This window comes from Scyliorhinus canicula, chromosome 12 (assembly GCF_902713615.1).
Source record: "Scyliorhinus canicula chromosome 12, sScyCan1.1, whole genome shotgun sequence".
NCBI lineage: Eukaryota > Metazoa > Chordata > Chondrichthyes > Carcharhiniformes > Scyliorhinidae > Scyliorhinus > Scyliorhinus canicula.
In genome coordinates this window covers 95,579,655-95,594,548 of record NC_052157.1, presented here as the reverse complement: position 1 = coordinate 95,594,548, position 14,894 = coordinate 95,579,655, and the positions used below count along the sequence as shown (strand labels likewise).

Sequence of the window (14,894 nt, the reverse complement as noted above, 5' to 3'; positions counted from 1 at the left end):
TCACTGATTAAATATAACAGTCACTCTCAGAGATAGGGGTCAGTGCACAGTCACTGATTAAATATAACAGTCACTCTCAGAGATAGGGGTCAGTGCACAGTCACTGATTAAATATAACAGTCACTCAGAGATAGGAGTCAGTGCACAGTCACTGATTAAATATAACAGTCACTCAGAGATAGGAGGTCAGTGCACAGTCACTGATTAAATATAACAGTCACTCTCAGAGATAGGGGTCAGTGCACAGTCACTGATTAAATATAACAGTCACTCTCAGAGATAGGAGTCAGTGCACAGTCACTGATTAAATATAACAGTCACTCTCAGAGATAGGAGTCAGTGCACAGTCACTGATTAAATATAACAGTCACTCCAGAGATAGGAGGTCAGTGCACAGTCACTGATTAAATATAACAGTCACTCTCAGAGATAGGGGTCAGTGCACAGTCACTGATTAAATATAACAGTCACTCAGAGATAGGAGGTCAGTGCACAGTCATTGATTAAATATAACAGTCACTCTCAGAGATAGGGGTCAGTGCACAGTCACTGATTAAATATAACAGTCACTCAGAGATAGGGGTCAGTGCACAGTCACTGATTAAATATAACAGTCACTCAGAGATAGGAGTCAGTGCACAGTCACTGATTAAATATAACAGTCACTCAGAGATAGGAGGTCAGTGCGCAGTCACTGATTAAATATAACAGTCACTCTCAGAGATAGGGGTCAGTGCACAGTCACTGATTAAATATAACAGTCACTCAGAGATAGGGGTCAGTGCACAGTCACTGATTAAATATAACAGTCACTCCGAGATAGAGGTCAGTGCACAGTCACTGATTAAATATAACAGTCACTCTCAGAGATAGGGGTCAGTGCACAGTCACTGATTAAATATAACAGTCACTCTCAGAGATAGGAGTCAGTGCACAGTCACTGATTAAATATAACAGTCACTCTCAGAGATAGGAGTCAGTGCACAGTCACTGATTAAATATAACAGTCACTCTCAGAGATAGGGGTCAGTGCACAGTCACTGATTAAATATAACAGTCACTCTCAGAGATAGGGTCAGTGCACAGTCACTGATTAAATATAACAGTCACTCAGAGATAGGGGTCAGTGCACAGTCACTGATTAAATATAACAGTCACTCTCAGAGATAGGGGTCAGTGCACAGTCACTGATTAAATATAACAGTCACTCTCAGAGATAGGAGTCAGTGCACAGTCACTGATTAAATATAACAGTCACTCTCAGAGATAGGGGTCAGTGCACAGTCACTGATTAAATATAACAGTCACTCTCAGAGATAGGGGTCAGTGCACAGTCACTGATTAAATATAACAGTCACTCTCAGAGATAGGAGTCAGTGCACAGTCACTGATTAAATATAACAGTCACTCTCAGAGATAGGGGTCAGTGCACAGTCACTGATTAAATATAACAGTCACTCTCAGAGATAGGGGTCAGTGCACAGTCACTGATTAAATATAACAGTCACTCAGAGATAGGAGTCAGTGCACAGTCACTGATTAAATATAACAGTCACTCAGAGATAGGAGTCAGTGCACAGTCACTGATTAAATATAACAGTCACTCAGAGATAGGGGTCAGTGCACAGTCACTGATTAAATATAACAGTCACTCAGAGATAGGGGTCAGTGCACAGTCACTGATTAAATATAACAGTCACTCAGATAGGGGTCAGTGCACAGTCACTGATTAAATATAACAGTCACTCCGAGATAGAGGTCAGTGCGCAGTCACTGATTAAATATAACAGTCACTCTCAGAGATGGGGTCAGTGCACAGTCACTGATTAAATATAACAGTCACTCTCAGAGATAGGAGTCAGTGCACAGTCACTGATTAAATATAACAGTCACTCAGAGATAGGAGTCAGTGCACAGTCACTGATTAAATATAGCAGTCACTCCGAGATAGAGGTCAGTGCGCAGTCACTGATTAAATATAACAGTCACTCTCAGAGATAGGGGTCAGTGCACAGTCACTGATTAAATATAACAGTCACTCCGAGATAGAGGTCAGTGCGCAGTCACTGATTAAATATAACAGTCACTCTCAGAGATAGGGGTCAGTGCACAGTCACTGATTAAATATAACAGTCACTCAGAGATAGGGGTCAGTGCACAGTCACTGATTAAATATAACAGTCACTCAGAGATAGGGGTCAGTGCACAGTCACTGATTAAATATAACAGTCACTCTCAGAGATAGGAGGTCAGTGCACAGTCACTGATTAAATATAACAGTCACTCTCAGAGATAGGGGTCAGTGCACAGTCACTGATTAAATATAACAGTCACTCAGAGATAGGGGTCAGTGCACAGTCACTGATTAAATATAACAGTCACTCCGAGATAGAGGTCAGTGCACAGTCACTGATTAAATATAACAGTCACTCTCAGAGATAGGGGTCAGTGCACAGTCACTGATTAAATATAACAGTCACTCAGAGATAGGGGTCAGTGCACAGTCACTGATTAAATATAACAGTCACTCAGAGATAGGGGTCAGTGCACAGTCACTGATTAAATATAACAGTCACTCTCAGAGATAGGGGTCAGTGCACAGTCACTGATTAAATATAACAGTCACTCTCAGAGATAGGGGTCAGTGCACAGTCACTGATTAAATATAACAGTCACTCAGAGATAGGGGTCAGTGCACAGTCACTGATTAAATATAACAGTCACTCAGAGATAGGGGTCAGTGCACAGTCACTGATTAAATATAACAGTCACTCTCAGAGATAGGGGTCAGTGCACAGTCACTGATTAAATATAACAGTCACTCTCAGAGATAGGGGTCAGTGCACAGTCACTGATTAAATATAACAGTCACTCAGAGATAGGGGTCAGTGCACAGTCACTGATTAAATATAACAGTCACTCAGAGATAGGGGTCAGTGCACAGTCACTGATTAAATATAACAGTCACTCTCAGAGATAGGGGTCAGTGCACAGTCACTGATTAAATATAACAGTCACTCTCAGAGATAGGGGTCAGTGCACAGTCACTGATTAAATATAACAGTCACTCAGAGATAGGAGTCAGTGCACAGTCACTGATTAAATATAACAGTCACTCAGAGATAGGGGTCAGTGCACAGTCACTGATTAAATATAACAGTCACTCTCAGAGATAGGGGTCAGTGCACAGTCACTGATTAAATATAACAGTCACTCAGAGATAGGGGTCAGTGCACAGTCACTAATTAAATATAACAGTCACTCTCAGAGATAGGGGTCAGTGCACAGTCACTGATTAAATATAACAGTCACTCAGAGATAGGGGTCAGTGCACAGTCACTGATTAAATATAACAGTCACTCTCAGAGATAGGGGTCAGTGCACAGTCACTGATTAAATATAACAGTCACTCTCAGAGATAGGAGTCAGTGCACAGTCACTGATTAAATATAACAGTCACTCAGAGATAGGGGTCAGTGCACAGTCACTGATTAAATATAACAGTCACTCAGAGATAGGAGTCAGTGCACAGTCACTGATTAAATATAACAGTCACTCAGAGATAGGGGTCAGTGCACAGTCACTGATTAAATATAACAGTCACTCAGAGATAGGGGTCAGTGCACAGTCACTGATTAAATATAACAGTCACTCTCAGAGATAGGGGTCAGTGCACAGTCACTGATTAAATATAACAGTCACTCTCAGAGATAGGAGTCAGTGCACAGTCACTGATTAAATATAACAGTCACTCAGAGATAGGGGTCAGTGCACAGTCACTGATTAAATATAACAGTCACTCTCAGAGATAGGAGTCAGTGCACAGTCACTGATTAAATATAACAGTCACTCTCAGAGATAGGGGTCAGTGCACAGTCACTGATTAAATATAACAGTCACTCTCAGAGATAGGGGTCAGTGCACAGTCACTGATTAAATATAACAGTCACTCTCAGAGATAGGGGTCAGTGCACAGTCACTGATTAAATATAACAGTCACTCTCAGAGATAGGGGTCAGCGCACAGTCACTGATTAAATATAACAGTCACTCTCAGAGATAGGGGTCAGTGCACAGTCACTGATTAAATATAACAGTCACTCTCAGAGATAGGGGTCAGTGCACAGTCACTGATTAAATATAACAGTCACTCTCAGAGATAGGGGTCAGTGCACAGTCACTGATTAAATATAACAGTCACTCTCAGAGATAGGGGTCAGTGCACAGTCACTGATTAAATATAACAGTCACTCTCAGAGATAGGGGTCAGTGCACAGTCACTGATTAAATATAACAGTCACTCTCAGAGATAGGGGTCAGTGCACAGTCACTGATTAAATATAACAGTCACTCTCAGAGATAGGGGTCAGTGCACAGTCACTGATTAAATATAACAGTCACTTAGAGATAGGAGTCAGTGCACAGTCACTGATTAAATATAACAGTCACTCTCAGAGATAGGAGTCAGTGCACAGTCACTGATTAAATATAACAGTCACTCTCAGAGATAGGAGTCAGTGCACAGTCACTGATTAAATATAACAGTCACTCTCAGAGATAGGAGTCAGTGCACAGTCACTGATTAAATATAACAGTCACTCAGAGATAGGAGTCAGTGCGCAGTCACTGATTAAATATAACAGTCACTCTCAGAGATAGGAGTCAGTGCACAGTCACTGATTAAATATAACAGTCACTCTCAGAGATAGGGGTCAGTGCACAGTCACTGATTAAATATAACAGTCACTCAGAGATAGGAGTCAGTGCACAGTCACTGATTAAATATAACAGTCACTCTCAGAGATAGGGGTCAGTGCACAGTCACTGATTAAATATAACAGTCACTCTCAGAGATAGGGGTCAGTGCACAGTCACTGATTAAATATAACAGTCACTCAGAGATAGGGGTCAGTGCACAGTCACTGATTAAATATAACAGTCACTCTCAGAGATAGGAGTCAGTGCACAGTCACTGATTAAATATAACAGTCACTCAGAGATAGGGGTCAGTGCACAGTCACTGATTAAATATAACAGTCACTCTCAGAGATAGGAGTCAGTGCACAGTCACTGATTAAATATAACAGTCACTCTCAGAGATAGGAGTCAGTGCACAGTCACTGATTAAATATAACAGTCACTCTCAGAGATAGGGGTCAGTGCACAGTCACTGATTAAATATAACAGTCACTCAGAGATAGGAGTCAGTGCACAGTCACTGATTAAATATAACAGTCACTCAGAGATAGGGGTCAGTGCACAGTCACTGATTAAATATAACAGTCACTCTCAGAGATAGGAGTCAGTGCACAGTCACTGATTAAATATAACAGTCACTCAGAGATAGGGGTCAGTGCACAGTCACTGATTAAATATAACAGTCACTCTCAGAGATAGGAGTCAGTGCACAGTCACTGATTAAATATAACAGTCACTCAGAGATAGGGGTCAGTGCACAGTCACTGATTAAATATAACAGTCACTCAGAGATAGGGGTCAGTGCACAGTCACTGATTAAATATAACAGTCACTCTCAGAGATAGGGGTCAGTGCACAGTCACTGATTAAATATAACAGTCACTCTCAGAGATAGGGGTCAGTGCACAGTCACTGATTAAATATAACAGTCACTCTCAGAGATAGGAGTCAGTGCACAGTCACTGATTAAATATAACAGTCACTCTCAGAGATAGGGGTCAGTGCACAGTCACTGATTAAATATAACAGTCACTCTCAGAGATAGGGGTCAGTGCACAGTCACTGATTAAATATAACAGTCACTCTCAGAGATAGGGGTCAGTGCACAGTCACTGATTAAATATAACAGTCACTCTCAGAGATAGGGGTCAGTGCACAGTCACTGATTAAATATAACAGTCACTCTCAGAGATAGGAGTCAGTGCACAGTCACTGATTAAATATAACAGTCACTCTCAGAGATAGGGGTCAGTGCACAGTCACTGATTAAATATAACAGTCACTCTCAGAGATAGGGGTCAGTGCACAGTCACTGATTAAATATAACAGTCACTCTCAGAGATAGGGGTCAGTGCACAGTCACTGATTAAATATAACAGTCACTCTCAGAGATAGGGGTCAGTGCACAGTCACTGATTAAATATAACAGTCACTCAGAGATAGGGGTCAGTGCACAGTCACTGATTAAATATAACAGTCACTCAGAGATAGGGGTCAGTGCACAGTCACTGATTAAATATAACAGTCACTCTCAGAGATAGGGGTCAGTGCACAGTCACTGATTAAATATAACAGTCACTCTCAGAGATAGGAGTCAGTGCACAGTCACTGATTAAATATAACAGTCACTCAGAGATAGGGGTCAGTGCACAGTCACTGATTAAATATAACAGTCACTCAGAGATAGGAGTCAGTGCACAGTCACTGATTAAATATAACAGTCACTCAGAGATAGGGGTCAGTGCACAGTCACTGATTAAATATAACAGTCACTCAGAGATAGGGGTCAGTGCACAGTCACTGATTAAATATAACAGTCACTCTCAGAGATAGGGGTCAGTGCACAGTCACTGATTAAATATAACAGTCACTCTCAGAGATAGGAGTCAGTGCACAGTCACTGATTAAATATAACAGTCACTCAGAGATAGGGGTCAGTGCACAGTCACTGATTAAATATAACAGTCACTCTCAGAGATAGGGGTCAGTGCACAGTCACTGATTAAATATAACAGTCACTCTCAGAGATAGGGGTCAGTGCGCAGTCACTGATTAAATATAACAGTCACTCTCAGAGATAGGAGTCAGTGCACAGTCACTGATTAAATATAACAGTCACTCAGAGATAGGGGTCAGTGCACAGTCACTGATTAAATATAACAGTCACTCTCAGAGATAGGAGTCAGTGCACAGTCACTGATTAAATATAACAGTCACTCAGAGATAGGGGTCAGTGCACAGTCACTGATTAAATATAACAGTCACTCTCAGAGATAGGGGTCAGTGCACAGTCACTGATTAAATATAACAGTCACTCAGAGATAGGGGTCAGCGCACAGTCACTAATTAAATATAACAGTCACTCTCAGAGATAGGGGTCAGTGCACAGTCACTGATTAAATATAACAGTCACTCTCAGAGATAGGGGTCAGTGCACAGTCACTGATTAAATATAACAGTCACTCTCAGAGATAGGAGTCAGTGCACAGTCACTGATTAAATATAACAGTCACTCTCAGAGATAGGGGTCAGTGCACAGTCACTGATTAAATATAACAGTCACTCTCAGAGATAGGGGTCAGTGCACAGTCACTGATTAAATATAACAGTCACTCTCAGAGATAGGGGTCAGTGCACAGTCACTGATTAAATATAACAGTCACTCTCAGAGATAGGGGTCAGTGCACAGTCACTGATTAAATATAACAGTCACTCAGAGATAGGAGTCAGTGCACAGTCACTGATTAAATATAACAGTCACTCAGAGATAGGGGTCAGTGCACAGTCACTGATTAAATATAACAGTCACTCAGAGATAGGGGTCAGTGCACAGTCACTGATTAAATATAACAGTCACTCTCAGAGATAGGGGTCAGTGCACAGTCACTGATTAAATATAACAGTCACTCTCAGAGATAGGAGTCAGTGCACAGTCACTGATTAAATATAACAGTCCTCTCAGAGATAGGGGTCAGTGCACAGTCACTGATTAAATATAACAGTCACTCAGAGATAGGAGTCAGTGCACAGTCACTGATTAAATATAACAGTCACTCAGAGATAGGGGTCAGTGCACAGTCACTGATTAAATATAACAGTCACTCAGAGATAGGGGTCAGTGCACAGTCACTGATTAAATATAACAGTCACTCTCAGAGATAGGGGTCAGTGCACAGTCACTGATTAAATATAACAGTCACTCTCAGAGATAGGAGTCAGTGCACAGTCACTGATTAAATATAACAGTCACTCAGAGATAGGGGTCAGTGCACAGTCACTGATTAAATATAACAGTCACTCTCAGAGATAGGGGTCAGTGCACAGTCACTGATTAAATATAACAGTCACTCTCAGAGATAGGAGTCAGTGCACAGTCACTGATTAAATATAACAGTCACTCAGAGATAGGGGTCAGTGCACAGTCACTGATTAAATATAACAGTCACTCAGAGATAGGGGTCAGTGCACAGTCACTGATTAAATATAACAGTCACTCTCAGAGATAGGAGTCAGTGCACAGTCACTGATTAAATATAACAGTCACTCAGAGATAGGGGTCAGTGCACAGTCATTGATTAAATATAACAGTCACTCTCAGAGATAGGGGTCAGCGCACAGTCACTGATTAAATATAACAGTCACTCAGAGATAGGGGTCAGCGCACAGTCATTGATTAAATATAACAGTCACTCAGAGATAGGAGTCAGTGCACAGTCACTGATTAAATATAACAGTCACTCTCAGATAGGAGTCAGCGCACAGTCACTGATTAAATATAACAGTCACTCAGAGATAGGGGTCAGTGCACAGTCACTGATTAAATATAACAGTCACTCTCAGAGATAGGGGTCAGCGCACAGTCACTGATTAAATATAACAGTCACTCTCAGAGATAGGGGTCAGCGCACAGTCACTGATTAAATATAACAGTCACTCTCAGAGATAGTGGTCAGTGCGCAGTCACTGATTAAATATAACAGTCACTCTCAGAGATAGGGGTCAGCGCACAGTCACTGATTAAATATAACAGTCACTCTCAGAGATAGGAGTCAGTGCACAGTCACTGATTAAATATAACAGTCACTCTCAGAGATAGGGGTCAGTGCACAGTCACTGATTAAATATAACAGTCACTCTCAGAGATAGGGGTCAGTGCACAGTCACTGATTAAATATAACAGTCACTCAGAGATAGGAGTCAGTGCACAGTCACTGATTAAATATAACAGTCACTCTCAGAGATAGGAGTCAGTGCACAGTCACTGATTAAATATAACAGTCACTCTCAGAGATAGGAGTCAGTGCACAGTCACTGATTAAATATAACAGTCACTCTCAGAGATAGGGGTCAGTGCACAGTCACTGATTAAATATAACAGTCACTCAGAGATAGGGGTCAGTGCACAGTCACTGATTAAATATAACAGTCACTCAGAGATAGGAGTCAGTGCACAGTCACTGATTAAATATAACAGTCACTCTCAGAGATAGGAGTCAGTGCACAGTCACTGATTAAATATAACAGTCACTCTCAGAGATAGGAGTCAGTGCACAGTCACTGATTAAATATAACAGTCACTCTCAGAGATAGGAGTCAGTGCACAGTCACTGATTAAATATAACAGTCACTCAGAGATAGGGGTCAGCGCACAGTCACTGATTAAATATAACAGTCACTCTCAGAGATAGGGGTCAGTGCACAGTCACTGATTAAATATAACAGTCACTCTCAGAGATAGGAGTCAGTGCACAGTCACTGATTAAATATAACAGTCACTCTCAGAGATAGGAGTCAGTGCACAGTCACTGATTAAATATAACAGTCACTCTCAGAGATAGGGGTCAGCGCACAGTCACTGATTAAATATAACAGTCACTCTCAGAGATAGTGGTCAGTGCGCAGTCACTGATTAAATATAACAGTCACTCTCAGAGATAGGGGTCAGCGCACAGTCACTGATTAAATATAACAGTCACTCTCAGAGATAGGAGTCAGTGCACAGTCACTGATTAAATATAACAGTCACTCTCAGAGATAGGGGTCAGTGCACAGTCACTGATTAAATATAACAGTCACTCTCAGAGATAGGGGTCAGTGCACAGTCACTGATTAAATATAACAGTCACTCAGAGATAGGAGTCAGTGCACAGTCACTGATTAAATATAACAGTCACTCTCAGAGATAGGAGTCAGTGCACAGTCACTGATTAAATATAACAGTCACTCTCAGAGATAGGAGTCAGTGCACAGTCACTGATTAAATATAACAGTCACTCTCAGAGATAGGGGTCAGTGCACAGTCACTGATTAAATATAACAGTCACTCAGAGATAGGGGTCAGTGCACAGTCACTGATTAAATATAACAGTCACTCAGAGATAGGAGTCAGTGCACAGTCACTGATTAAATATAACAGTCACTCTCAGAGATAGGAGTCAGTGCACAGTCACTGATTAAATATAACAGTCACTCTCAGAGATAGGAGTCAGTGCACAGTCACTGATTAAATATAACAGTCACTCTCAGAGATAGGAGTCAGTGCACAGTCACTGATTAAATATAACAGTCACTCAGAGATAGGGGTCAGCGCACAGTCACTGATTAAATATAACAGTCACTCTCAGAGATAGGGGTCAGTGCACAGTCACTGATTAAATATAACAGTCACTCTCAGAGATAGGGGTCAGTGCACAGTCATTGATTAAATATAACAGTCACTCTCAGAGATAGGAGTCAGTGCACAGTCACTGATTAAATATAACAGTCACTCTCAGAGATAGGGGTCAGTGCACAGTCACTGATTAAATATAACAGTCACTCTCAGAGATAGGGGTCAGTGCACAGTCACTGATTAAATATAACAGTCACTCTCAGAGATAGGGGTCAGTGCACAGTCACTGATTAAATATAACAGTCACTCTCAGAGATAGGAGTCAGTGCACAGTCACTGATTAAATATAACAGTCACTCTCAGAGATAGGAGTCAGTGCACAGTCACTGATTAAATATAACAGTCACTCTCAGAGATAGGGGTCAGTGCACAGTCACTGATTAAATATAACAGTCACTCTCAGAGATAGGGGTCAGTGCACAGTCACTGATTAAATATAACAGTCACTCTCAGAGATAGGGGTCAGTGCACAGTCACTGATTAAATATAACAGTCACTCTCAGAGATAGGAGTCAGTGCACAGTCACTGATTAAATATAACAGTCACTCAGAGATAGAGGTCAGTGCACAGTCACTGATTAAAGATAACAGTCACTCAGAGATAGGAGTCAGTGCACAGTCACTGATTAAATATAACAGTCACTCAGAGATAGAGGTCAGTGCGCAGTCACTGATTAAATATAACAGTCACTCAGAGAGATAGGAGTCAGTGCACAGTCACTGATTAAATATAACAGTCACTCTCAGAGATAGGGGTCAGTGCACAGTCATTGATTAAATATAACAGTCACTCAGAGATAGGGGTCAGTGCACAGTCACTGATTAAATATAACAGTCACTCTCAGAGATAGGGGTCATTGCACAGTCACTGATTAAATATAACAGTCACTCTCAGAGATAGAGGTCAGTGCACAGTCACTGATTAAATATAACAGTCACTCAGAGATAGGGGTCAGTGCACAGTCACTGATTAAATATAACAGTCACTCAGAGATAGGAGTCAGTGCACAGTCACTGATTAAATATAACAGTCACTCTCAGAGATAGAGGTCAGTGCACAGTCACTGATTAAATATAACAGTCACTCTCAGAGATAGAGGTCAGTGCACAGTCACTGATTAAATATAACAGTCACTCAGAGATAGGGGTCAGTGCACAGTCACTGATTAAATATAACAGTCACTCAGAGATAGGAGTCAGTGCACAGTCACTGATTAAATATAACAGTCACTCTCAGACATAGGGGTCAGTGCACAGTCACTGATTAAATATAACAGTCACTCAGTGATAGGGGTCAGTGCACAGTCACTGATTAAATATAACAGTCACTGATTAAATATAACAGTCACTGATTAAATATAACAGTCACTCTCAGAGATAGGAGTCAGTGCACAGTCACTGATTAAATATAACAGTCACTCTCAGAGATAGGGGTCAGTGCACAGTCATTGATTAAATATAACAGTCACTCTCAGAGATAGGAGTCAGTGCACAGTCACTGATTAAATATAACAGTCACTCTCAGAGATAGGGGTCAGTGCACAGTCACTGATTAAGTATAACAGTCACTCTCAGAGATAGGGGTCAGTGCACAGTCACTGATTAAATATAACAGTCACTCTCAGAGATAGGAGTCAGTGCACAGTCACTGATTAAATATAACAGTCACTCTCAGAGATAGGAGTCAGTGCACAGTCACTGATTAAATATAACAGTCACTCTCAGAGATCGGGGTCAGTGCACAGTCACTGATTAAATATAACAGTCACTCAGAGATAGGGGTCAGTGCACAGTCACTGATTAAATATAACAGTCACTCTCAGAGATCGGGGTCAGTGCACAGTCACTGATTAAATATAACAGTCACTCAGAGATAGGGGTCAGTGCACAGTCACTGATTAAATATAACAGTCACTCTCAGAGATAGGGGTCAGTGCACAGTCACTGATTAAATATAACAGTCACTCAGAGATAGGGGTCAGTGCACAGTCACTGATTAAATATAACAGTCACTCTCAGAGATAGGGGTCAGTGCACAGTCACTGATTAAATATAACAGTCACTCAGAGATAGGGGTCAGTGCACAGTCACTGATTAAATATAACAGTCACTCAGAGATAGGGGTCAGTGCACAGTCACTGATTAAATATAACAGTCACTCAGATAGGGGTCAGTGCACAGTCACTGATTAAATATAACAGTCACTCAGAGATAGGGGTCAGTGCACAGTCACTGATTAAATATAACAGTCACTCTCAGAGATAGGGGTCAGTGCACAGTCACTGATTAAATATAACAGTCACTCAGAGATAGGGGTCAGTGCACAGTCACTGATTAAATATAACAGTCACTCTCAGAGATAGGGGTCAGTGCACAGTCACTGATTAAATATAACAGTCACTCAGAGATAGGAGTCAGTGCACAGTCACTGATTAAATATAACAGTCACTCTCAGAGATAGGGGTCAGTGCACAGTCACTGATTAAATATAACAGTCACTCTCAGAGATAGGGGTCAGTGCGCAGTCACTGATTAAATATAACAGTCACTCAGAGATAGGAGTCAGTGCACAGTCACTGATTAAATATAACAGTCACTCTCAGAGATAGGGGTCAGTGCACAGTCACAGATTAAATATAACAGTGACTCCACTGTCAAAGAGAGGAAACAGTGCCCGGTCACAGATTAAATATAACAGTGACTCCACTGTCAGAGAGCAAAGTCAGTGCATAGTCACAGATCAAATCTAACAGTGGCACCTCTACCAGAGATAGGGATCAGTGCATAGTTACAGATTTACTATAAATACTGCTCCACTGTCAGAGAGAGGGGTCAGTGCATAATTGCAGATTAAAAAGAACAGTGACTCCTCTATCAGAGATAGGTGTCAGTGCATAGTCACAGATCAAATATATATTTTTAAAAATTTAGTGTACCCAATTATTTTTTCCCATTAAGGGGCAATTTAGTGTGGCCAATTCACCTTGCCTGCACATCTTTGGGTTGTGGGGGCGAAACCCACGCAAACACGCGGCTAATGTGCAAACTCCACACGGACAGTGACCCAGAGCCGGGATCGAACCTTGGACCTCGGTGCCGTGAGGCAGCAGTGCTCACCCACTGCGCCACCGTGCTGCCCCTCACAGATCAAACATAACCGTGATTCCTGAATCAGAGATTGGGATCAGTGCGTAGTCATAGATTAAATATAAGAGTGACTCCACTGTCAGGGAGCAAATTCAGTGCATAGTCACAGATTAAATATAACACTGTCAGAGAGCAAAGTCAATGCATAGTCACAGATTAATATTAACAGTGACACCACTGTTAGAGATAGGGGGCAGTGCATAGTCACAGATTAAATACAACAGTGACTCCACTGTCAGAGATAGGAGTCAGGGCATAGTTACAGATTAAATATAACAGTGACTCCACTGTCAGAGATAGGGGTCAATGCATAGTCACAGATTAAATGTAACAGTGGCTCCTCTATCAGAGATAGGGGTCAGTGCATAGTTATAGATTTACTATAAATACTGCTCCACTGTCAGAGAGAGGGGTCAGTGCATAATCACAGATTAAAAAGAACAGTGACTCCTCAATCAAAGAGCGAAGTCATTGCATAGTCACAGATTAAATATAAAACAACTCCTCTATCAGAGATTGGTGACAGTGCATAGTTACAGATTAACTATAACAATGACTCCAGTATCAGAGATAGGAGTCAGTACATAGTAAAGATTAAATATGAGTGACTCATCGATCAGAGATCGATGTCAGTGCATAGTCACAGATTGAATATAACAATGACTCCTCTATCAGAGAGAGGGGTTAGTGCGTAGTCACAGATTGAATATAACAGTGACTCCTTTATAAGGGATAGAGTCAGTACATAGTCACAGATTGAATATAACAAGTGACTCCTCTATCAGAGAGAAGGGTCAGTCGTATATTCACAGATTGACTCCTCTATCAGAGAGACGGGCCAGTCGCATATTCACAGATTGATTGACTCTATCAGAGAGTGGAGTTTGTGCACAGTCACTGATTAAATATAACAGTGCCTCCTCTATCAAAGGGAAGGGTCAGTCGCATATTCACAGATTGAATATAACACTGACTCTTCTATCAGAGAGCGAAGTGAGTGCACAGCCACAGATTAAATATAACAGTGACTGTTCTTTCAGAGAGAGGAATCCACTCTCCTCAGTCAGACGGAGGAGTCAGCGCATAGTCACTGGTTGAATATTAAAATGACATCTCTGTCAGAGAGAGGAATCAGTGAAGAGGCATAGTCACAGATTAAATATAGCAGTGACTCCCCCACCAAGAGGGATGAACAGTACATAGTCACAGTGCAATTGTAACGGCAACTCCTCTGTCAGAAAGAGGAGTCAGAGCATAGTCAATTATTAAATAGAACATAGAACATAGAACAGTACAGCACAGAACAGGCCCTTCGGCTCTCGATGTAGTGCCGAGCAATGATCACCTTACTCAAACCCACGTATCCACCCTATACCCGT

The 14,894-nt window shown here is 41.4% G+C and overlaps 1 protein-coding gene across 2 annotated transcripts in view; it reads left to right on the top strand.

The window, feature by feature from the left end:
* The window catches only part of LOC119974539 (tectonic-3-like), a 102,875-nt gene that overhangs the window by 27,509 nt on the left and 60,472 nt on the right, over nucleotides 1-14,894 (top strand). The gene's annotated exons all lie outside the window — the stretch shown is intronic.